The 24,305-nt window shown below is 53.7% G+C and overlaps 2 long non-coding RNA genes and 1 pseudogene across 2 annotated transcripts; all 3 read left to right on the top strand.

The window, feature by feature from the left end:
* Positions 1-1,004, top strand: part of LOC105740664 — a 54,647-nt pseudogene extending 53,643 nt beyond the window's left edge.
* A 7,226-nt stretch (positions 1,005-8,230) lies between these two features.
* LOC115837917 lies at positions 8,231-14,237 on the top strand. The gene is made up of 3 exons (XR_004032928.1): positions 8,231-8,510; positions 13,660-13,777; positions 13,983-14,237. It is a non-coding gene; the product is annotated as an uncharacterized LOC115837917 (long non-coding RNA).
* A 146-nt stretch (positions 14,238-14,383) lies between these two features.
* Positions 14,384-19,247, top strand: LOC115837916. Its single transcript, XR_004032927.1, has 4 exons — positions 14,384-14,620; positions 14,833-15,101; positions 15,861-15,949; positions 16,967-19,247. It is a non-coding gene; the product is annotated as an uncharacterized LOC115837916 (long non-coding RNA).
* Positions 19,248-24,305: the final 5,058 nt, after the last annotated feature.

Below are 24,305 nucleotides of genomic sequence, written 5' to 3'. Positions count from 1 at the left end.
GCTGCGAAGGCTCGTGGCAGCGCTGAGGGGAGGATGGTAGCCTCCTGCCTGTGGCTGCTGGGGCTCACATCTGAGTGCCACTGGCTTACGGGGGCTCCTACTGGGCTCGCCAGGCAGTGGCCCTTGGGAACCGGGGACGTCCAGGCAGCCACGGCCTTGCTCTCAGCCATGCATGCCACTGGCCCTCAACAGGCTTTCCTTGGGTTGGCATTTTAAACAAACCCCAGTGTGGGTTCTGGTGAGGACGCTCTGTTCCCTGTGCTGTCCTCTAACTGTAGGGATGCTGGGTCTGCAGCATTCGTGGGCTGGGCGGCTCTGGTTTGGGCAGGGGCGGATCCTGGCTGTGCATTCGTGGACATCAGCTTCTCTAGGGTTTGGGATGGGGGATGGTTTATCTCAAACCCCCAACCCCTCACTGGGACCTCAGGCCTGCTGCAAAGCAGAGGCTAGGGTTGGCTTTCCCTCGCTGCCCCATGCAGGCTGCGGACACTCCAGGAGGTGCTCCATTTTCCCTCCCAGCAGTCACTATCACGGAGATGGAGGCCTGGGGCGCAGTCTTTTTCCCCTGCTTCTCTTCCTCTTGTGGGAATCACTGCAAATGAGACCACAGCAGCCTGGGCCTTGCCAGCAGCAAATGCTCAGTGGTAGAGTCAGGTGGCCCTTTGCTTCTGAAAGCCTTGTCCTGGGTCAGGCCCGGGAAGGAAGGGACGGGGACAGGAAAGGACGAGGCTGCGGCTGCTGTCCCCCAGGGCAACCGCGCCTGGGCAGCCCCCGGACAGAGCCTGTCTCAGCCCTCAGACTTCACGGGGCAAGATCACAGCCCTCTCACCTGGCTGCATCTGGCAGTGCTGCAGAGGCACCTCCCTGACCGCTCCAGGCTCTCCCTGACCCCTCCCTGACCTCTCCAGGGATCTCGTGGGGACCCACAGGCCATACGATATTCCGAGGGCCTGGAACGGCGACTTCCCTGACACTTTTCTGTTATTTTAAGTAAAATAATACATGCTCTCCACCAAGGCCATTTATAATTGAATTTTTTGGCTCAGATTAGATAATGCTAAATTTTATGCTAATTTAAAGTGTCAAACAAGAGGCCAAGCTGCCATTCTCCACGGTCCCCTGCTGCACCAGGTTATGTAACCGTGTTTCTCCTGCTCATTTGCCTGGCGCCGCCCAGGCCCGTGTCTTTTCTATTTTGGGTGTAGACGGAGGTCCTTCTGTCTCAGCCTCGGAGCACAAGGGCCTGGGCGTCCTTCAGTTAGGGGAAGGGCTTTGATCCCAGAGTGCCTGCGACCTTGTGGGCACAGCGCGATCATGAAATATGGAATTCAAAGGTTCCCAGGTTTGAGATGTTGACACGTGAGTACTTTGGCTTCACCAGTCCTGGAAGGACCTGGTGGGGGAAGAGGACAATGACAAAGTTGCCGTGTGGATGGGCGGCACGTGCAGAAAGCAGGGCCTCAGGCTGCAGGGGGATGTGCCCATGTCCCCCTCCTGCCTCGAGTGGTCAGGCCGGTGCTGGGACATACCCACTTGCCCCACCCCAACCCGGACGGACAGTCCTTGTGCCGGGCCCTTCTCACGGGAGCATCTATGGGATGCAGAGCCCGCCAGCACCGGCATGTCCATCTGGGGCCACTCAGCGTTTTGTTTTTGATGTCAAGGTGAATGCCCCTGTGTAGGTTCAGCAAAATGAGGGACTGTATATTAAGTGTGTTACACACACATGAATGAATGCCTGGCCTTGTAGAATGAGGAAACTCACCAAGCACCTACAAGGACCTGGAGAAAGAGAGAAAGAGGTGGGAGGGAGGAGGGGTGGGCCGAGACCCCAGCCCGTGGAGCTCATGGTGGGTGAGGGGAGAGGAGAGATGCTCAGGAGAGCAAAAGCCAGCCTGGCTGGTGGTGAGGTCATGGCCAGGGGAGCACCCAATAGAAGGGGACAGCAGCTGTAAACAGCTCCTGACATCCCTCTCCATCCAGGCTCATTCTTCACTCAGAGTTGCTCACAGATTCGCCTGTTCCCTCATTCACTCATTCATTCAGCCACCAAATTACTCATTCATTCATTCACTCACTCACTCATTCATGCGTTGAACACCTGGCTGATGTTTTGGGGAGCAGGGCTGGGATGTGCAGCACCGCACAGCGCTTTGTGGAGCACTGATGGCCTCAAACCCCTTGACCACCGAGCACCAGCCCCTGGGCCGCACACCAGCCAGGCTGTTGCCGTGTGTGAGGCCCAGAGGCAGAGGTGGAAACTGGGACCCATGCTGAATTCATGGCCTTTTGTCTGCCTCTGCCCACCGGTGTCTGTTTATTCACCCGTCCCCTCCCTGTACCCCAGTCCCCACCCCCACAGCAGCAAAGGCAGCCCCAGCATTGACACTCAGCAGTGGGGGCTGAACAGACCCCAGACAAGGAGGGGCCACCAGGAAGCCTCTGCCAACAACAGCCCCACTGGGCCTCCTGCTTCCTGTCTGCCCTGCCAGCCCTGGTCAGGATGGCATTGAGGGTGAGGGCATCGGGGGCCATGGCCAGGGCGAGAGGAGGCAGCGCTGCCACCCACCACCCCCGGCTCTGGGGATCTGGACTCGGTGCCCATCCCACTGAAACCATCTGCTGTCCTGGAGCCCAGAGATGCCCGGGCCTGCCAAGGTGGGCAGCAAGAAGTTGCGATGAGGCGTTTCTACAGAAATAGCAGGCTGGCCATCCCGCAGACAGCACAAGAACCTTCACCCTTTCCTCCCAGAGAGGAATCTGCATGTCTCCTCCCTCCCAGAGAAAACAGGAGCTCCTTGTCCAAGTCATTCAGGGATTTTCCAAGGGAGAGGGAGTTTTTTTATTGTTTTTTTGTTTGTTTGCCTGTTTGTTTGTTTGTTTTCAGAGTCTTGCTGTGTCGCCCAGGCTGGAGTGGAGTGCAGTGGCACGATCTTGGCTCATGCAACCTCTGCCTCCCTGGTTCAAGTGATTTTTCTGCTCAGCCTCCTGAGTAGCTGGGATTACAGGTGCACACCACCACGCCCAGCTAATTTTTGTATTTTTAGTAGAGATAGGGTTTCACCATATTGGCCAGTCTGGTCTCGAACTCCTGACCTTAGGTGATCAGCTTGCCTTGGCCTCCCAAAGCGCTGGGATTACAGGTGTGAGCCACCGTGCCTGGCCGAGAGGGAGTTTTTAAAGAGGTCAGACCTCTTCCTGCTTTTGTGGTGCAGGGCCAGCACCATCCAAGGAGATGCTGCGGGGTTGGGAGAGAGGACCGGGTCCCTGCTCCCCAGTGGAGGTGCCAGCTCTGGGAGACACAGGGCCCCTCGCCCTGCATGCATGCACATGCGGCTTCTCAGGGCAGCTGGACTTGCTCTGTTCATGAGCACTTGGCCTTCTGAAACTGCTGGTTAGAGGCCAGTTAGAATGCTTGGCCCAGAGAGGCTCCTGTTCCCCCATCGGAGCTGAGCTGCCATCTCTCATCAGAGGCTGGTGTCAGAAAGCCCTGGTGGAGGAAAGCCAACACTTGGGAAGCACAGGGAGGCAGGCTGGGCCCGGCGTCCTTGCGGGCTGTTGGCAACACCGTCTGGAGAGGGACCGGGCCCTGTGCCCACCAGTCCCCAGGGCGGGGCGGCCTGAGCTGGCCTGGTCTGCTGTCCTTGGGATCAGGCCAGGACTCAGCTCTCTGCCTGGGGGCCCTCTCCAAGGTGCTGACGACACTATGTTCCAGCCTTCACTCCTGCCAGCCTGGGAGACCTTCGAGCAGCTTTAACAAACCCCAGCGCAACTGGGCTTGCCTTGAACACAGCCCTGGATAATGGCTCTGTCTGGGTGTCTTTGGGAACACACGTCTTTTTACTAACTTCAGTCAGACCTTCAGCCTTCCTTGATCCAGTCTCTCTGTCCTTCCCCGCCCCCACCCCTCCCCCCGCCACAGCAATTCCCCAAAGGAGCAGAGGCAGAGGGAGAGCCTTCCTCTGCTTGTTCCTTGAGAAGAGGATATGGAAATGTCAGAGATTCTCCTGAGAGTGGCAGTTCAGGCAGGCGGGCAGGACAGACGTACTTGGGACACTTCCTGGTGTGATTCCAAACTCTGCTGACCCAAGGAGGAGGTCTGCATGCCCCGGGCTGTTGACTGTGACACTGTGTTTACGCTGAAATATGGAGTCCCAGGAGGCTGGGCCATTTCCCTCTGTTTATTTGATTTTCTTTTTTTTTTTTAACACACGGTCTCACTATATTGCCCAGGCTGGTCTTGAACTCCCGGGCTCAAGTGATCCTCCTGCCTCGGCCTCCCACAGTGTTGGGATTACAGGTGTCAGCCACTACACCCAGCCCCTATTTCCCATCCCACTTAATGAAACAAAATATTTAGCTGAATAATAATTCTTTCACTTTCTGAAGTCAACACGAGTCTATTTGCAAATACCTAGAATTCATTCTAGTACCAGGAGGCAAAACTCTGAGCCTGTGTTGGTCAACGTGGCTCTGCTACTCGGCTTTTCATGCCACATTAGACGAGCATGTGCCCAGTACTATGTCCCCTTCGCCCAGCATTCAGCCCTTGTCATTGACAGGGGACAGATGCAGGTGGAGGATGAGAGCAGGCTGCCAGAGCTGAGTGTGGGCAGGGGTGGAGGCAACCTGAAGTAGACACTCTGCTGGGTGCTCGAGCTGCCAAACCCTGCTGGTAAAACAGAGATGCCCGAAGGATTTGGAGCCAGACAGGGAGGCTGAGTGGGGGAAACAGCCCAACATGGTGGGCTATAGGGCATGGGCCCTGGACAACTCCTGTCTGGTGGAGTGCTGGCTCTGAAGTGAGGATGTGACCTTGGGGAGCTGGGAAGATTGAAGAGCTCATTTTTGAACCTCATTCCTTTCTTGGTTTCCTCATCTGTAAAGGGGTCATGTTACTAGGGTCTCGTGTAAACTCTGGCCCCTTGGTCGGCACTCAGCTTCACAGGGGTTGTCTCGGTCCCCAGCTCTCGGGTGCCCCAGCTGGTGAGAGGGCACTGCGCCAGGCGCAGCAGCTCTGCGAGGACAGTGACCCAGGACACCTACCCTTCTCTGCAGCTCAGCCCCTGAATTCGCACCATAAATTTCAATGAAGTCATCTGAAGATCTCACTTGGTTCCTTCTCCTTCCAGAGGCGGGTGGGTGGGAGGCCCAGCTCCCCTTTCAGAGAGGGCCTTCCTCACATGCTACCCTGTCCAGCCCCACACCGTTTTCGGTGACAGAGGCCTGGACAGATCCCTGGGTTCAGAGCCCACCCCACTGGAAGTACAGGAGACTGAGTCAGAGGCCAGTCAGGCCGGATGAGATCAACAGTGATTTGCCTCCAAGCCCTCATTCCTCCCTGAGGAATGCTCCTGAGAAAACGCTGGCTCGCACTCACAGCTGGAGGCTTAAAGATTGGTCTAGCGCTGACCGTGTGGACCCACGTGCTTCTGTCTGGAAAAGCCCCACAAGCCCCGCCCCATAAGGCCCCGCCCCTCTTAGCTCCGCCCACAAAGCTGCTTCCCAGCTCCGCCCATCCCGCGTCTGTACCCTACAGGCTCTGCCTGTTTCCACCCCACCGCTTCTCCCACCCACTCTAAGGACCCGCTCCTTCCCGCCCCCGCCCCCGCCCCCAAAGCCGCTCCTCTCAGGGCCCCCGACCCCGCAGGCACCGACTATTCTCAGCCTCGCCCCTCCAGGCCCAGCCCCGCGGCTTCCCGCCGGGGATTGCGGATGCGCCTCTGACCCTCCGGTCCCGGTTCTGGACTCAGGTCCCACACCCCCCGCCCCGCCCCCAGGCCCCGCCGCACCCCAGAGCCTGCAGCAGGCGCCGCGCAGGCCGCCGGGCTCCTCCGGGTGGGCCGAGCTCGGGCGTTTGGAGCCCCGCACCCACCGACCCCTCCCACGGGCGGCGGGGGGAGAGCCCGCCCAGAGGCGCAGTGGAGCCGGTGGTGTTCCCCGCCCTCCCAGGGGGCCGCGGGCCCGGGGGCAGCAGCGGGGCGCCGGGCGGAGGGAGGCCTGGCGGGAACGGGCGCCCCCTTCGCACCCACAGCCGTGGAACGCCGAGGTCTCAGCTCCCCCACGGCGCGCGCCCCGAGACCCCGGAAGGGCAGTGCTAGGGACGCGGGGCCGAGACTCGAGGACGCCCGAGGCCGGGACGGGGGGGTGGGGGCGTCCCGCAGGCTCCCGGGTCCCAGTGCAGAGGCTCGCGGTCAGGAGGTTAGGTGGATGGGTGAAGGGGAAAAGCGCGGTTCTAGCTGCCTGCTCAGGCTTGGGGCTATGTGAACGTCAGGGTTTGCCCCTCGACCCCCCACCAGAACGCAGCTACTTCTCAGCAGAGAGGAGCTTGGGGCAGCCCACTCCCCGCAGAGGAAGGGAGGGGCCCGCTCCACGGAGGGCCTGGGGGGCTGGAGGGACAGGCACCCCCATGCCAGGCAGGACCCGAGGGGGTCGGTACAGGGCACGGGGAGAGGGGCCTGGGGGAAGCTGTTGGCCCCGTGATCCTTTTTACAAACTTGTAAATCAGAGAGAAATTAATTCAGATGCTGCAATTTTTTCTGATAAACCTCGAAACATGTAAATATCAAACTCTCTTCCTTCAGTCACTAAAACAAATGGAAAACACATTTATTAGCATAGAGATGAGTTTAATCAAATCAGCCTGAGTGCAAATTAGCCACAGGAAATGCAATGAGCTGGGAATTAATTAGCAGCGTAATGATGATAAGGTGGCCTGCTGACTGCCTGGAGGCCACCTCTCCCCATGGTCGCCGGGCTCCTGGCAGCTCAGCTTTTCCTTTGCAAGAGGCCCTGAGCGGGGACCACTGGGCAGCCCCCTGGACCCCTTGGGAGCTGCAGAGGAGAGGCTTCAGGGGGATGCCTCCCTTGGGGGGCAGGTCTGTGTGTTCTAGGGGAGCCCAGCCTACCCTCCCCTGGGGTGCTCATGGCTTCCTCTCTAGGGGGCCAGGGATGGGGAATGAGGCCTTGGGATAGTTTGAGGCCTTCGGGACCCCAGGAGAGGGCCTGGTCCCAGGGCAGCCCAGCCCAGAGGGGGCTGGCCTGCTCTGAAGGAGGGGACTTCCCAATGTAGAGGCCCCAGTGGCCCTGGGTCCCAGCTGGGGGTGGACTTTGGTGACAGGCAGCCCCCACCTGAACTGGAGGGGCCTCGTCGAGGGTCCTAAATGATACTACAAATGAGACATGCATTTCAAATCTGAGGGCAAGGCTCGGACCCTGGGCCCTGGCACGTGGGACTCTGGAATCCACCTGAGTGCCCATTCCTGCAGGAATTCCTGAGATTGCTTGGCACCTTGTGGGTTGTGGCTGGTACTGAGGTGGGCGGTTGAAATGTCCCCCAGGACTGGTCAGCTACCATCCCAGTTGGGCTGGGCCCCCAAGTGTTCACAGGGCTCTTGGGAGGACCTGGGTGGCCTTGTGCACCCTGGGGGCTGTTGGTCCAAGGGTGCAGGGGCTCCCTGGAGGTCGGGAGCTCTCCCTGGGGCCACCTGCAGCCCCGCGTTCTGCCCTCCCCTGCCTGCACAGGCTGGACACACATGGACACTTCCTCCCCGGAGGCTTCTCCAGTCCCCAGGAATCTGTCCCACACCTGTCATCAGGAAACTTTAGAAGATCAGGACTTTTTTCTGGAGCTGCATTTTGCACGGTTTCCTCTTTTTAAGGGAGGAGGCTCGGAGTCTCCGGTCACATCTGATTTCCCTGAAGCCTCTGCAGGGGGCCACCCCCACAGAGTTTTATATGCTAACAGTTCTTAAATTCGGAGTCCTGTGGGAAGGAGGGAAAGTTGGGTATATACACCTTTTAAATGGTTTTTGTTGTTGTTTTGTTTTTGGTCTACTCAAAAAGTCATTGGTACCTAGGTAACACATTTAAAGAAAGGCACACTTTGTGGCTGGGCACAGTGGCTTACACCTGCAATCCTGCAATTTTGGGAGGCCGAGGCGGGCCAATCTCGCTTGAGCCCAGGAATTTGGGACCAGACGGCGTAACATAGTGAGACCGCATCTCTACAAAGAAAAAAAAAAGTTAGCCAGGCGTGGTGGTGCGCACCTGTGGACCCAGCCACTTGGGAGGCTCAGGTGGGAGAATCACTTGTACCCAGGTGGTTGAGGCTGCAGTGAGCCGTGATCACGCTACTGCTCTGCAGCCTGGGTGAGCGTGAGACCCCGTCTCAAAATAATAAAATAAAGCCACATTTTGAGAACAGATGTTTCTGAGTTTCACATTTTGCCATATCCTGTGGACAGCTTATAGTGGGACCCCAGGGCAGATATTGAAGTTTGATGTAACTTGTGAATGGCTTAGAAAGTGGTAATTTCTTGGGATCAGAACGCTGATTAAGGCAAGGCTGGGAGGAGTCATCTTTCTCTTCCACAGTGTCCACTGGGGCAGTTCAACCCTGTCTGCGGGACCCATCTCCAAGACGTGAGTTGGCACAGCCATCAGTTCGTCTCCATAGATGTCTCCACGGGCAACCTGAGCTCCCACGTGGCATGGTGATGGTTCCGAAAGTGAGTGTTCCAGGAGACAAGAAGTGCCAGTTCCTTAAGACCTGGGCCTGTGGTGAAATATGCATAACACAATTTACCTTATTAGCCATTTTAAGTGGTATTGAGTCTGTTCATAATGTTGTGCGGTCATCACAAATGTCCAGAACGCTCTTCATCTTGTAAAACTGAAACTCTGTCCAAATTAAACAACTCCCATCCCCCCTCCCTCAAGCCTCGGCACCCACCGTTCTACTTTCTACGAATTTGACTGAGTACCTCACACCAGTGGAATCATATAGGATTCGCCTTTTTGCTACTGTCTTATTTCACTTTGTATCAAGTCCTCAAATTTCATCCATGTTGTAGCATGGGCAAATCTCCTTCCTTTTTAAAGGCAGAATAATATTCCATTGCGTGGATAGACCACATTTTGTATAGTCATTCATCCTTCAGTGGATATGGGGTTCATATTAGCTGTTATGAACAGTTCTGCTATGAACATGGGTTCACAGCATGCACATCTGCTATAGGTTATCTTTGAGACCCTGCTTTCAATTCTTTTGGGGGTGCACTCAGAAGTGGAATGGCTGGATCACATGGTCATTCTATTCTGAGTTTTTCGAGGGAGTGCCATCCTGTTTTCCACAGTGGTGGCACCATTTTACACCCCCACCAGCCGTGCACGGGTTCCAGTTTCTCCACATCCTCACCAACATTTGTTATTTTCGGTTTTTTCTCACAGTAGCCATCCCAGTGGGTGTGAGGCACATCGCACTGTGGATCTGATTTGCATTTTCCTCGTGGTTAGCGGTGTTTCATGTGCTTATTGGCCATGTGTATGTGTTCTTTGGAGAAATGTTTATCCAAGTCCTTTGCCCATTTCTGAGTTAGGTTTTTGGTTGTTGCTGAGTTTTAGAAGTCCTCTGTATATTATGGATATCAATCCCTTATCAGATATATGATTTGCAAATCTTTTCTCCCATTTTCTGGGTTGCCTTTTTTCCCTGTTAATATTGTCTTTTGGCTGGGCATGTTCACTCTGCCTGTAATCCCAGCGCTTTGGGAGGCCGAGGCAGGAGGATCACTTGAGGGTCAACAACCTGGGCAACATAGTGAGACCCTGTCTCTACAAAGACATAAGATAAAAAGCAGCCTGGCACAGTGCTCCCTGACTGTAGTCCTAGCTTCTTGGGAGGCTGAGGTGTGATGATCACTTGAGCCTAGGAGTTTAAGGTTGCAGTGAGCTGTAATCATGCCACTGTAATTGTGCCACTGCACTCCAGCCTGGGCAACAGAGCGAGACCCTTGTTCTTAAAAAAATAGTCTTTTGTTACACAAAATATTTACTTTTTATGAAGCCCAATTTGTCTGTTTTTTCTTTTGTTGCCTGTGCCTTTGATGTTGTATCCAAGAAATCATTGCCAAATCCAATATCATGAAGCTTTTGCCCTGTGTTTGTCTTAGTTCATTTGTGTTGCTATAAAGGAATACTGAGGCTGGGTCACTTATAGAGAAGAGAGGTCTGTTTGGCTCATGGTTCCACAGGCTGCACAGGAAGCATGGCACCAGCATCTTCTTCTGGCAAGGGCCTCAGGAAGCTTCCACTCATGGTGGAAGGTGAAGGGGAAGCAAAGGAGCCAGTGCACAGAGATCAGACAGCAAGAGCATTGGAGCAAGAGAGGGGAGCAGGTTCTTTTCAACAATCAGTTCCTGTGGGAACTAAGAGTGAGAACTCACTCCCCCGAGAATAGCACCAAACTGTTTGTGAATGATCCGCCCCACAACCCAAATACCTTCAACCAGGCCCCACCTCTGACACTGGGGATCAGATCTCCACAGGAGGCTTGGCGGGGCCAAACCAACCAAATCCAACCACAGCAGTTTTCTTCTAAAAGTTTGTTTATGTTGAACATTTAGGCCTTTGATCCAGTTAGTTAGTTTTTGTATATCTTGTCGGGTAAGGGTCCAACTTCATTCTTTTTCATGTGGATGTCCAGTTTTCTCAGAAACACTTGTTGAAAGGACTGTCCTTTCCCCATCAAATGGTCTTGGCACCATTGTAAAAAAATCATTTAACCATGTATGTGAGGGTTTATTTCTGGGCTCTCCATTCTATTTTATTTGGTCTATATGTCTGATTTTATGTCAGTACCATATTATTTTGATTACTGTAGCTTTGTAGCAAGTTTTGAAATCAGGAAGTGTGAGTTCTCCAGCTCTGTTTTTTTTTCTTTTTCAAGGTTGCTTCAGTTATTCAGTGTTCCTTGAGATTCCATACAAATTTTAGGATGGGTTTTTCTATCTCTGCAAAATACGTCACTGAGATTTTGATAGGGATTACATTAAATCTGTAGATTGCTTTGGATAGTATTGCCATTCTCACAATATTAAGTCAATACATGAACATGGGATGTCTTTCTATTTATTTATCTCTTCTTTAATTTCTTTCAGCAATATTTTGTAGTTTTTATTGTATGTCTTTCATCTCTTTGGTTAGATTAGGTTAATTCCTAGTATTTTATTCTTTTTTATGTGATTATATGTGGAATTGTTTTCTTAATTTCCTTTTCAGATTGCTTGTTAGTGTATAGAAATACAACTGATTTTTATCTGTTGACTTTCCATCTTGTTACTTTGCTGAATTCATTTATTAGTTCCTGCATTTTTTGTGTGTGTCATATTTAGTGTATTTTACATCTGCAAACAGGGACTTTTTTTAAGTTCTTTCTTTCTAATTTGGATGCCATTTATTTTTCTTGTCTAATCACTCTGGATAAGACTTCCAGTACTATGTCAAATAGAAGTAGTGAAAGCAGGCATCCTTCCCTTGTTCCTGATATTAGACAAAAAGCTTTCAGTATTTCACCACTGAATATGATGTTCTTTGTGGGTTTCTGATATATGTATTTCATTATGTTGATGTCATTTCATTATGTGAACATAGTTTCATTCATTCATTCATAGTTTCATTATGTTGACATAGTTTCATAGTTTGTTGGATGGTTTTTATCATGAAAGGATATTGGCTTTTGTCAAATGCTTCTTCTGCATCAATTAAGATGATCATGTGGTTTTTTTCCTTCATTCTGTTAATGCGTATTACATTGATTGATTTTCATATGTTGAACCATCCTTGCATTCCAGGAATAAATCCCATTTGGTCCTGGTGCATAATCCTTTTAATATGCTGCTGAATTTGATTTGCTGGTATTTTATTGAGGATTTTTGCATCAATGTTTATTAAAAATATTGGTCTGTATTTCATACCATTGTGATCAGAGAAGTTATTTTGTATGATATCTATCTTTTTAAGATCTATTGAAATTTAATTTGTAAACTAACATAGTCTATCCTAGAAATTGTTTCATGTGCACTTAAGGATGTGTAAGCTGTTGCTGTTGGGTAGAATGTTCTGTATATGTCTGTTATATCTTGTGGGTTTATTCTGTTTCCTTATTTATCTTTTGTATGATTATTCTATCTATTATAGAGAGAGGATATTGAGGTCTCTAACTGTTACTGTATTAATAGAACTGTCTATTTCTTCCTTCAACTCTGTCAGTTTTTTGCTTCATACATTTTGATTATCTGTTGTTAGATGTATAAATGTTTATAATCATTATATCTTCTTGCTGTGTTGAACCTTTTATTATTATATGATGCCCTTGTCTTTGCTCTTGTCTCTTTTTAAATTTTAAACTCTATTTTGTCTGATATTACTATAGCTACCCCTATTCTATTTGGTTGCTATTTGCATGGAATATCTTTTCCATCTTTTTACTTTCAATCTATTTGTGTCTTTGGATCTAGAGTGAGTCTTTTGAAGATAGCATATAGTTGGATCATATGTTTTTATTCGTTCTTTCAATCTCTGTCTTTTGACTGGAGTCGAACCCATTTACACTTAAAGTAATTACTGATGAGGAAGGACTGGCTTCTGTCATTTTGCTATGTTTTCTATATGCCTTAGAGTTTTTGTCCTGCATTTCCTACATTAGTGTCTTTTGTGTTTAGTTCATATTTTAGTGAAATGTTTTTATTTCTCATTTTGTTTTGTATACAGTCTATAGCTATTTTCCTTGTGGTTACCATGGCATTACATTTAGCATATTAAATTTCTAATTTGGATTCATAGCAGCTTAACTTTGATAACATACACAAACTCTGCTTCTTTATAGCTCTGTCCCTACCCTTTTCAGTTGTTAATGTCACAAAATTAAATCTAAACTGATAATTCTTTTAAGTGCATTAGTCTCTTAAATTATGTAGAAAACAAAATGTGGAATTACAAACCAATTTTACAGTAGTGCTAGTTTTGGCTAATCACTTTTTAAAAAAGTATTAGTATCTTAAATCATATAGGAAACAAAATTGCAGTTACAAACCACTGTGGCAATAATGCTAACTTTTATAATTGGCCAAGTATTTGTTTTTATTGAGACCTTTATTTCTTCATACAGCTTCTAGTTACTGTCTAGTGTCCTTTATTTCATCTTGCAGGACTCCCTTTAGCATTTCTTACATGTAAGGTCTAGTGATAACAAACTCCCTCAGCTTTCGTTTATCTGAGAATGTCTTAGTTTCTCCCTGACTCTTGAAAGACGGTTTTGCCAGCTATAGGATTCTTGTTTGTTTGTTTTAAATTTTATTTTAGCACTTGGAATATATTGGCCCACTGCCATCTGGCCTCCAAAGTTTCTGATGAAAAACTGGCTCGCAATCTAATAGAGGATCCTTTGTATGTGACAAATTTCTTCTCTCTTGGTGCTTTCAAGATTCCAGAGTCCTCCTGGAGGTGGAGTGTGGAGGGCACATGTGGGTGCACACATGGGCCACCCAGACCCCTCTCAGCACAGGGGTTTGCTAGCAGCTCACAGCTGAGTCTCTTTCCCAGGGCCATCCCTCCTTAGGGTCAGCCTCCATCCCAGGATATGGAGCCCTGCCCCCTACCTCAACTGGGACAACCCTCTCCCCTGCCCCGCCCTCCAACAAAGGGTAGTGCCAGAAAGAACCTCCCTATACTGGATTGAATGGTGTCCACCAAAATCGATGAGCTTCCCGGAACTTCGGAATGTGACCTTATTAGGAAATAAGGCCTTTGAAGATGTACTTAGTTAAGATGTTGTACTGAAGTGTATGGGCCCTGATCCAGTCCCTGTTGTCCTTATAGGAAGACAAGAGAGACACAGCCACAGAGGACGAGGCCATATGAGATGGAGGCAGAGACTGGAGAGATGCAGCCACAAGCACAAGCCAAGGATGCGCGGGGCCACCAGGAGCTGGGGGAGGTGAGGAACAGATTCTCAGAGAGCCTGCAGAGGGAACCAGCCTACCAACACCTTGGTGCTGGGCTTCTGGCCTCAGAACTCAGACAGTGAATCTGTGTTGTTTGAAGCCTCCTAGTTTGGTCCTTGGTTACAGCAGCCCCAGGACACTCAGTCCCCAGCAGCCCCTGCAGCAAATCTCAGTGTCTCTCCCCCCATCTGTTTGTAGGGGCCCCATCAATGAACAAATGCAGACAACTCTTCCTGGAGTTTTGCATTAAAGACAAGAAGCTGGGGGCACAGCGAGGGGGACATGAGGTCAAGGGGCTGCTGCTTTGTTAGGTAGGGGAGATTGAGCATGTTTGAATCCTGATGGGAATGGACAAGCAGCAGGAGCATCTGATGGCACAGCAACCAGGGGGCCACCCCTTAAGGACAGGTGGGCCGGCTTGCCTTGGAGCATGGGTGCTTGCTCACAGGCTGGGGGCAAGGCACAGATGCAGGAGGCACAGATGTGGTGGTGGGAGCAGCTGGGTCCTTCTTCTCCCAGCTCTGGGCACAGGTGGGAGGCGCGGTGCGTGCTTTCCCTGCAGGCTTCCTGTGCTTCGCCCCAAACCATCTCCCCAGGTCTGAGTTCCTCTGCTGGTCCAGGAGGGGCTCAGTGTGGTGGGACAAACTCGTTCCATTGGTGGATGGAGACACAGTGCGGACAGAGGCTGCAAGCGTCGGAGGGCGTGTCCATGTGGCAGTGTTGGTGTCATGGCCATAAACTTGGCGCTTCCTACAGACTCCAGCCTTGCATTTTCAGCAGCTGAAGCTGTTCACAGCATCCTTCTCACAGGAGTTTTGGGAGCATAACCAGTTGAGGTATGCTTGAAAGCCTTAGGGTGAGGACCAGCACGCCCACCCTCCTGGTGTCCCATGCAAAGCTGCTGGAGGGGCTGCTGTGGCTGAAATCTGAGCTCTGGGTGGTGCCTGCAGGAGCCTGAACAGCTCCAGAGGGAGCCCCATTCCACTTGGCCCCTTTTCCTTACGGCAGATTCAGCTTCCCTGGGGTGAAATCGATGGGCCTTTCCCAGTTCTCTCCAGGAGTACGGAATTTCCCTCTTGTTTCTGCCCACCTGAGGGGCTGCACTTGGACCCTGCCATGGGAAGAGATCTGTTCCTCTCTGCCTCCTGGGGGACCCCTCCTTGTGTGAGTCCCCTCTGAAGCCCTGCAGAACCTGGTCTGGGTCCTGAACAGTCCTGCCGAGGCCTGGCCTGTTGGACACAGATGCTCAAAATCTCCTCAGAGCACGCTGGCCCCTGTGGAGTGGCTCCTGTTCCTGGGGGGCTGAAGTGAATGAGGGTGAGTGATTCCTTTAAGCATTCTTTGTGTGCTGGGCACAGGGCCAGGGGCTCAGGAACCAGGCATGGGAAACACACGCATGGTCATGGCTTCAAAGTCCGAGCTCACCATATGTGGACACACATGGACAAGGGGGTCACTGACCTGGGAAGGCTGTGAGGGGCACTGGTCAGGGCGGGAAGGCCTTCCTAGAGGAAGTGATGCAGCTGGGGGTCAAGTGAGAAGAAGGTAAGGAGCGCCGTTCCTCTTCTTGGGATCTTGGGCTGGCTGTGTCCCCAGCTGTAGCAGAATGAGGTGCCATCTATGGATGTGGTGCTGTGTGGTCTCATGTAGCCCCATCCACGGCCTGACCTTCCTGAAATCCATAAACCCTGAGCCACAGATGTCACATGTGTCTAAGATCACTGGACAGAATTAGCATGCCTCAATGAAAGTGAACTACGTCCCCAGGTAATGGCACCATTGCAGTTAAACTTAGGCAATTTCAGAAATAACGGCAGATAAAGGGCTAGAGACGTAGAAACCGTGGCTGGCATGAGGGAGGAGCTTAGTGAGCCATGGGATGAAGGAATGTGGTGCCTGCAGGAACCCGAGTGGCCAGGAGCCCTGCTCTTCCCACCGTGGGACTCCTGTGGCCTCCCCACCACTCCCGCCTCCTCCTGGGGCTCCTCTAGCCCCTCTAGTTGGGAGAGGTCATCCCCCGACAGAGACACAAAGTATCGAAAAGCCAAGCGTGCTTTTGTTTCCTGTTTCCTTCAGGTGTTTCTCTGATCCGTAAGAGCCTCCTGCCCATTCATCCATCAACAGCCTCTGGGGACACCTTCCGCAGCAGGAATCACTGGTGTTGGGTACTGAGTTTGAATTTCTGTGCCCACCTCTGCGCTGGCACGAAGGGGCTGACTATGTGGAAGCAGGATGTGGGGCCCTTGCCTTAAAGACCCTAGAGGCTGGCTGAAGGGATAAAACTCACACCCCCAAAATTGAGAGAAAACGTCAAGGGAGGTGCCTGTGTGCACCGCGGCAGCACCTCGCTCTCTGGGCTTCAGCACCAGGGAGGCGGACAGCTCCACGCACTGTGGCCGCCACCGCCCATCCAGGACTCCAGCCCTCCCGGCATCGGCATCGCTTTGCTTGGCTGTCAGGGGAGGAGAGCGGCTGCTGCTGTGCACAGGTGTTCAGGGGCTGTGGGGGGTGGGGTGCAGAGGAGGCACCACCCTGCCTGGGGCCATCACCAACCAATGGGGATGGGAGTGGGCAGATAAATGCCCCAGCCTCCCCAGCGTCGGTGGACAGTTTGGAAGTGCGTTCTCCGTGGTGTCCCAGAGGGCCCCCAGCAGGCCTGAGCCCAGCTCTTGTGAAACGGCCCTCCATGGGCTGCTGTCTCTTCCTGTCTCACTGTGCGCTCCGTCCCTCACTTCAGCTTCCTGGTCTCACATCCCAAACACACTAGCTTCGTCCAAGTCCTTATCTCCACCAGGGCTTCCATTTGGGGTGCCTAGAAAAGGAGAGAGCATATAATCAATGCCAGGGTGGGTGAGGGGACACCCAGGGCCATGAGGTCCCAAGGAGAGGGCAATGGCAGGGTGGCCCGTGAGGCAGGTGGTCTGGGCCCAATCCCTGGCTCAGGATGGACAGAAGGCAGGAACAGCCTCTGAGGGGGCTGGTGACAGTGTGAGCTGGCCCAGCAGTGGGTGGGCTTGAGTCCATGGGTGCCACAGGGACCGTCAAGCAGGCTGGAGAGGGTGGCGAGCGGGGCTCCAGTGGGAAAACCAGGCATGGTACTGAGGCGGGCGGGTAAGGTCAGCGCTACACTCCTCCTCCTCCCGGCCGGACTCTCAAACGGATCTCTCCTTCTGGCTGTGCAGGTTGATCTATGAACACGAGACACAGAAACACCAGCTGGAGGAACCCATGAGGCCCAGCGGGTGAGGTTATCCACAGAATAGGCACGCCGCCCTAATCCATGGCTCACTGAGTGCCCAGACCAGGGCTTCAGGGGGGTTCCAGCCAAGGCTTTGTGAACCGGATCCTGGGTCACTGAGTACCCAGACTGGGCTCAGGAGGTTCTGGCTGAGGTTTTGTGAACTGGATCCTCCTCTTTGCATTTCAAACAGCAGGAACCAGCTTAGTCCATGGGCCACTGAGTGCCCGCACCAGGGCCCCGGGGCTTTCTGACAGCAGAACAACAGGAGTCGTCCAAACCCTGGAGCGCAGAGGGCAGGACGGGAGAGGCCTTTGCTCCCCCACGGCAGGCCAGGGAGGTGGACAGGCTGGGAGCCTGAAGCCTGAGCAGCCGGAGGCTTGCTCGTTCTCCCATGGTCACTGTGTTCCCGGAGCCTCAACATGAGGCCAATTGTCCCACGGGGCGGTGCCTGGTGGGTGTGGTGTCTTGGTGGCAGCCACTGCCTGGCTGTTCTCAGGACCCCAATCCCAGGTGAAGGCTGCAGTCCTCTTGTTCTGTGTGTGGACGATTCAGCTCCGTGGGTGGCCACCTTGCCATGGGGCCATAGCAGCCGTTCCAGAGGCTCCCCCAGTGCCCTCCTCGCCCAGGGTGGGGGTGCTCCCAGGTGTGGCCCAGCTGAGGAGTCTCACCTGCAGGAAAGGTGGCACGTGACGGCTTGCTGGCCTGCGAAGTCTGCCTGGTGGCCATGGCTCAGGGGCCTGTGTCTCCTGGACGCCCCCAGCGGTGCCTCTCTTGAAGGGACTTTATGCTCCTGCCAGGAGAAAACAGCCCTAACAGCTGCTTCCTGGGCCGTTTCCAAACATTCCTGTGCCAGGTCAGAGAGCACCAGTTCTTTGCCCTTTTGGGTGGTTCCCAACTTGTGGGGTTGGGGCCCTGGCAGCTTCGAACCACCAGCCCCCTTTCACTGAGGCGTTCCTCATCACCAAGCCTCAGCCAGAGATGTTAAACTGGAAAAACAATCACGGACCCCCTGGGGGGGGAAGCAGCTTCTGGTCTGGGGACAGTCATGAGCTCTGCGTGCAGCTGCCCGTGTCCCTTCCTGGTGCCTGGCGGGTATCAGGGCTCACCCTTGGCCTGGCCACACCTACCACCTCTCAGGCCCACGCCTCTTCCCGGAAGACACCTGGAGGCTTGAACACCGGCTCACGCCCCTTCCCGAAGAAACCTGGAGGCTTGGACGCTGGCCCATACCCATTTTTGGACACCGGGGGCTTCAACATGTGTGGCGTCAGCTCCTCAGCTCTCTCTTCCCTCAGCATCCCACTGACCCGAAATTCCAGGAGATCCCAAGATGGGCCAAAAACAAAACAAGATAACAACAAAAACACCCTCTGCAGAAAGTAGAGAGAGGAGGCTCAGGGTGAAGGTGTGAAGTGCTGTGCCCGGCACAAAGCTCATCCAGACAGAGCAGCTCCTTCCCATCTGAAGCTCCCATTTTCCTACAGAAATGAGTTCCGACATGCACTCCACCGCTGCTCTCTCTCCACTTTGCAAAGCAGGAACTCATGATGTCTGATGAGAATCCACTCTGCTCTGGTCTGAGCTGGGACAATCTTCGTTTGTCCTCTGCCTGTCCAACCCAGCCCTCGCCTGCAGGGCATCTCAGAGCCCAGGACCTTCCCGGACGCTCTGCTGAGCCCAGAGCCACTTGGATCTCAGGAACAGCAGAGGGAGGGTGGCCACAGGGTCTTAGCAGCGAACCAACAAGTCCGAGGCTGGACATCTGAGCAGCGGGCGGTTGACAGGGTCCATGGGCTGACCCCGCGGGCAGAGGACAGGGGTCTCTGCCTCACCCGCTTCCACTGTTCTCGGGTGCACCTGGCCAAGGCCGTCAGCAAACCGAGCCAGGCCTGTGTCCTGGTCCCCTCATGGGCTCATGGTCCTCCTGCCACCCTGCGAGAACACCTCCGTGCGTGCTGCCTGCAGCTCCCAGCTGCGAACGGCAGAGGCCCAGTCCTGTCCTCACACCCTCATCCCGCCTGGCTTTGCAGCGATGTCACCTTTGCCTGGCAACATTCAGGCGGGGCTGCTCAGGCCTGCTGATTCCATCATTTAAAGACGCCCATTTCTTCTAAGCCAGGGATTTTATGACTCTAAGGATTAGAAGCTGTCATCCCAACCAACCCTGGAGCACTCTATTCTGATTTTATGGTAAGCTTCACTAATAAACTGTTTAAAACATATGCTAATTGTGTTTGTTGTATTCTTTAATTATCATATGTATCATTAAGGATGTGCTTCTCCTGGAATCCGAGGGCCTTGCAGCCTCTCCCCGCCGTGTGTGCATGTGTGCACATCTGTGTGTGTGTGTGTGTGTTCTAGTACACAGAACATTTACCTTTTACAAATTAGAAGAAACATCTGTGGGAGCCTGTGGTCAGTTCGGCCTTCATTTAAAGTGAGGATTTAGACAATCTCTGAGCTTTGCCACCCCTGGAAGCAGAGGCAGGAAACGACCGGATAAACAGAAAGATGCGGAGTTTCCTCCTGTCATTTATTTTGAGTCTGACTACAGATCATTATTTCTCATTTTGGATTTCAGACGGTTTGAAATGCAAGTCCAGCTGCTCAACCAGGGGGCTCCAGAAAGAGGCGCCCAGCTATCACTCAAGGGGCCGTGGGAGCCCAGGACGGTGGGAGCCGCTAGGAGCTCTGGGATTGCCTGTGAGGCTGCACGGAGACAGGAGAGTTTAAGATGAATGAAGCACCCCAGCCTTGCCCTCTGGGAAAGCACCGTGTTTAAGGCTCCCCTGGTCCTCTCCCGGGTGCCCCGGACCCCTCCCAAGGGCTGCTCTCCCTCTCACCGAGAGCCCCTTTGCCTCCGACTGCACCCCTGTGGCACCTGGTCACCTGCGTTCACGTTTGCAGGTCGGCCTCTCTGGGGGGACCCACACAGCGTCCTGCCTCACTTCAGTACAGTGTTTCCATTCAGACCAGATGTTCAGCCAAGAACGTTCTGCTCCCAGGTAAGACATGTGCACCTGCCTCATCACCGTGGGCCACTGCAGGGCCTGGCAGGAGCTGAGGGTCCTGGCACTGCTCAGGGAGGGTCCTGGGGCCTGCAGCTCACGTGGTCCTTACCAGAATCAGGCCCTGACCCTGCAGACTGGCCAAAAACAGGGCCCAAGCCAAGCCGTGTTCCCGTGGGTGGACGTCCACTTATTAAGAAGGCCTGTGTCCACAGGAGGCATGATTCTGGGCGTGTGTGCACACGTGTGTGCGTGTGCGTGAATCTGACACAGAACACCTCAGCTGTTCTAACAGCCTGCAGTGGGCACCGGGGTCTTTCTAGAGGAGACCTGAGCTGGCAGAGTGCTATGCGGCTGTCCTCCCTCCCCTGCCCCAGCTGCATGTGGAGAAAGAGGGGCTGAGGGACGTGAGGGGTGGTGCTGTCGGCTGGGGTGAGCCCAGCTCTGGCTGCACCAGCTTCATGACCCTGTCTGTGGCATCCAGAGCTCACTCTGATTGCCAAGTGCAAACACTGGGCTGAGTGAGGCACTGATTCCTAAGGGCAGAAAAAGTCGTGCTGAGAGCTCAGCAAGGGTGAGGGTGTACAAAGATGTGTCTAGACCCACTGGGTGAAGGCACGCAGGACCCCTGTGACTCCGGGGTTGACCCTGCTGGGCCCAGGAAGCAGCGAGCAGGAAAACAAGCCTCACCTCCGTGTTTGAAGTGGGCTTCCTGGTGCAGGGGTCCCCACTCCCCACCCTGCAGCCCCTCCTCATGTCTCTGCTCTTCCGGCTGCCACGAGGCTCCCGGGACGGGGTCTTTCTTCCTTCTGAGTTGTTTTTCAGGGGCTGTGCCGGGGTCCCACGGACACCTCGCTGGAATCAGCTGGGTTCTCATGGGAGGGGGAAGTGCCGCTCCTGTGTCCCTGCACCCTTGCCCTCTGTGTGGTGTGGCGTGTCTATCCCAACTGGCGAGGCCGCAAGCCCACACTTTGCTGCTGCTCCTTCGCCCTCCATGCTCATTCCTCAGCCTGGTACAGCCCCAACCCCTCCCACCTTTGTGTGGTTCCAGGCCCATGCATGACACGCGTGTTCCATTTCCATGTGCTACTGGCCCCAGAGCCCATTCTGTACACACTGGTTTTACAACCGCTTTTTAAACAAGCGAAGAGAGGAAAGGAGGCGGCTCTGTGCTCACAGCCTCTTGTAGCCACCTTTCCCAGGCTCTGTGTGCGTATGGGCTCCAGTCACCATCGGGGCCGTGTGCCTGACCCCTGGGCAGTGTCCTCTTCCATTTCTTATGAGGTGGCTCCATGCCAGGGCACCCTAATGCCCCGGAGAAATGGGCAAAGGTGTGCAGAAGTTATCCCTGCCCAACAGGAGGGAGCACGGCCCCAGGTTTACCTGCTGTGCCTTCCAGGGAACCCCTTGCAACCTCAGCCTGCAGGGGCCCAGGGCGTGGGTTCCGGATTTAGACAGCCATGGGCCTCCTTGCATCAGCCGTGTAGACTTTGGAGATGCATTCGTGTCTGGACGCAGTTTCCTCACCTCCAGATGGGAATGGCTGCAGCTCCGGGATCACAGGTCAGCGAGGATGAAGCAACCCCTCTAGGGGAAGCCTTTCCTTACAGGACCAGGCACGTAGAGGCTCCGAGCAGAGGCTGCCATTGTTCCTCTTGCTGCAATCATGAGCGTCTCCAGCACCTGGCCTGCAGCTGTGGTGTAACAGGTGAGATCAGAACACCTGCCCAGCACCGGGCTCAGGCTCGGAGCGTCCTGAGAGTGGGAGGGGTGGGGAGGCGGCAGCACCTGCAGGCTGGGGTCTCAGGCAGCCCCCGGAGCTTGCTGGGAGAGGGTCCCAAGCTGGGGACCCAGAGCTGACTTGAGCTTTGCTGACGACAGACATAGCTCATCAGACAATTGTCACCCAGGCACCTGAGAACATGGTACTACTCAGGGAAGGGCACATGGGCATTAGCCAGTCTGTAAACACACCGCAAACTCTATGGAAGTAATTGATTAGTAACTATCATGTAATTGCAGGGTAATCACATGGTTATTTTTGCTTTGCAAATTAAAGTGTTACGATGAGATTGAACAATTATGCAGGGTAATTATACCCTGATTCACATGCTAACTCCGAGTAAAATCATCAGGTAAACCCTAGGGTGGGTGGTTACTGTACAAATATGGAGTCATTGTGACCACATCATTATACATTAATGGGAGAGTAGCTGGCCTCCTGTGGGATAAGCCTCCCACCGCACCTGACCCTGACTTCCCTACCGAGCACAGCCAGACCCCGAGAGCAACGCCGGAAGCCCAGAGGGAGGGCGCCTGGAGACCTCGCACCAGGGGACCTGCTCGATGGGGCCTGTTTTTGACCATGAAGCACATTCCGAGAAAGTTGTTCTTTTCCTAACACGCTGGGGTTTCAGCAGGGCTGGCTGCCAGCACATTAGGGTGAGAACTGGCTGCAGAGACGGCCTCTGTCACAACCTGGCCTGCAGGCTGGGCCACCTGCACCACACCTGTGCCCCAGGCTGTTCAACTCACTTGTGACTTCGGCCTCACGGCAACCCCACAGGTAACCCCAAGAGCGGGAGGCACCTGTGTGTCAGTCATGCCACCCCCAGGCCCGGAAAAGTACCAGCACCTGGCAGGCAGGCCCGCATCTCCCGGAACTTAGTCACACACACGTGCTGCGATGACCCACACCCGCCCAAGATGCCGTCTCTGTCCCTGGGTGCAGGCGATCAGACAGAGGCTGGGGAGATCATCCCTGGGTGCAGGCGATCAGACAGAGGCTGGGGAGATCATCCCTGGGCGCAGGCGATCAGACAGAGGCTGGGGAGATCATCCCTGGGCGCAGGCGATCAGACAGAGGCTGGGGAGATTTATCCAAAGCCCCCGTTGTTATGCGGCGCAACACTCAGCTCCCAGTGTGCCCTCAGGACCGCGGGCCACGCTCTTAGCCGTGCGCTGCTGGCATCTGGGACAGAGGGTCTTGGTGGGGGCTGCTCTGACTGCGGCAGCGTGGCAGCTTCCCCGGCCTCACCCATGGGATGGCGGTAGCATCCTCTCCCTATTATACGTTTAATTATAACAATTAAAAATATCTCCAGACACTGTCAAATGTCCCCTGGGGACAAACATTGACTGGTGATCTGGCTTTTACAGGAAAAGGTTGCCCACGCTGGGTCACAACTGGAGTATTGGCTCAAACCAAGTAGCTTCAGGAAATTGAAAAAGGGGATTGTGAGTGACTCAGGGATCTGATAAGTTAAACTATTTCCAGTATACACTGGGTGCTATAAATTCATTACATGTATTAAACGCCAAGACCAGGAGTGCTCTGTAAACCATCAGTGAGCTGCCAAGGCAGTGGGGGCCATATCTGGGAGCCCTCAATCACATGTTCTGCGTGGGAAGTGCCTGGGGTTGAGGGGGCTGAACACAGTAGGTGCTCAGGCACACAGTAGGCGCTCAGGCACACAGTAGGCTCTCAGGCACACAGTAGGTTCTCAGGCACACAGTAGGCACTCAGGCACACAGTAGGCACTCAGGCACACAGTAGATGCTCAGGCACACAGTAGGGCTCAGGCACACAGTAGGTGCTCAGGCATGTAGTAGATGCTCAGGCACACAGTAGGCTCTCAGGCACACAGTAGATGCTCAGGCACACAGTAGCTCAGGCACACAGTAGATGCTCAGGCACACAGTAGGGCTCAGGCACATAGTAGGCTCTCAGGCACACAGTAGGTGCTCAGGCATGTAGTAGATGCTCAGGCACACAGTAGGTGCAGGTACACAGTAGGTGCTCAGGCACAGTAGGCTCTCAGGTGCACAGTAGGTGCTCAGGCACGTAGTAGATGCTCAGGCACAGTAGGCGCTCAGGCACAGTAGGTGCTCAGGCACAGTAGGCTCTCAGGCACACAGTAGGTGCTCAGGCATGTAGTAGATGCTCAGGCACACAGTAGGTGCTCAGGTACACAGTAGGTGCTCAGGCACACAGTAGGCTCTCAGGTGCACAGTAGGTGCTCAGGCACGTAGTAGATGCTCAGGCACACAGTAAGCGCTCAGGCACACAGTAGATGCTCAGGCACACAGTAGGCTCTCAGGCACACAATAGGCTCAGGCATAGTAGATGCTCAGGCACACAGTAGGCTCTCAGGCACACAAAGCTCAGGCACACAGTAAGCACAAATAGGCACACAAATAGAAGTAGATCAGCACACAGTAGCATCAGGCACACAGTAGGCCAGCACAATAGGCTTCAGGCACACAGTAGGT

The sequence above is a fragment of the Nomascus leucogenys genome, chromosome 13, assembly GCF_006542625.1.
Source record: "Nomascus leucogenys isolate Asia chromosome 13, Asia_NLE_v1, whole genome shotgun sequence".
Taxonomy (NCBI): Eukaryota; Metazoa; Chordata; class Mammalia; order Primates; family Hylobatidae; genus Nomascus; species Nomascus leucogenys.
This window is presented reverse-complemented; position numbering and strand designations above follow the sequence as displayed.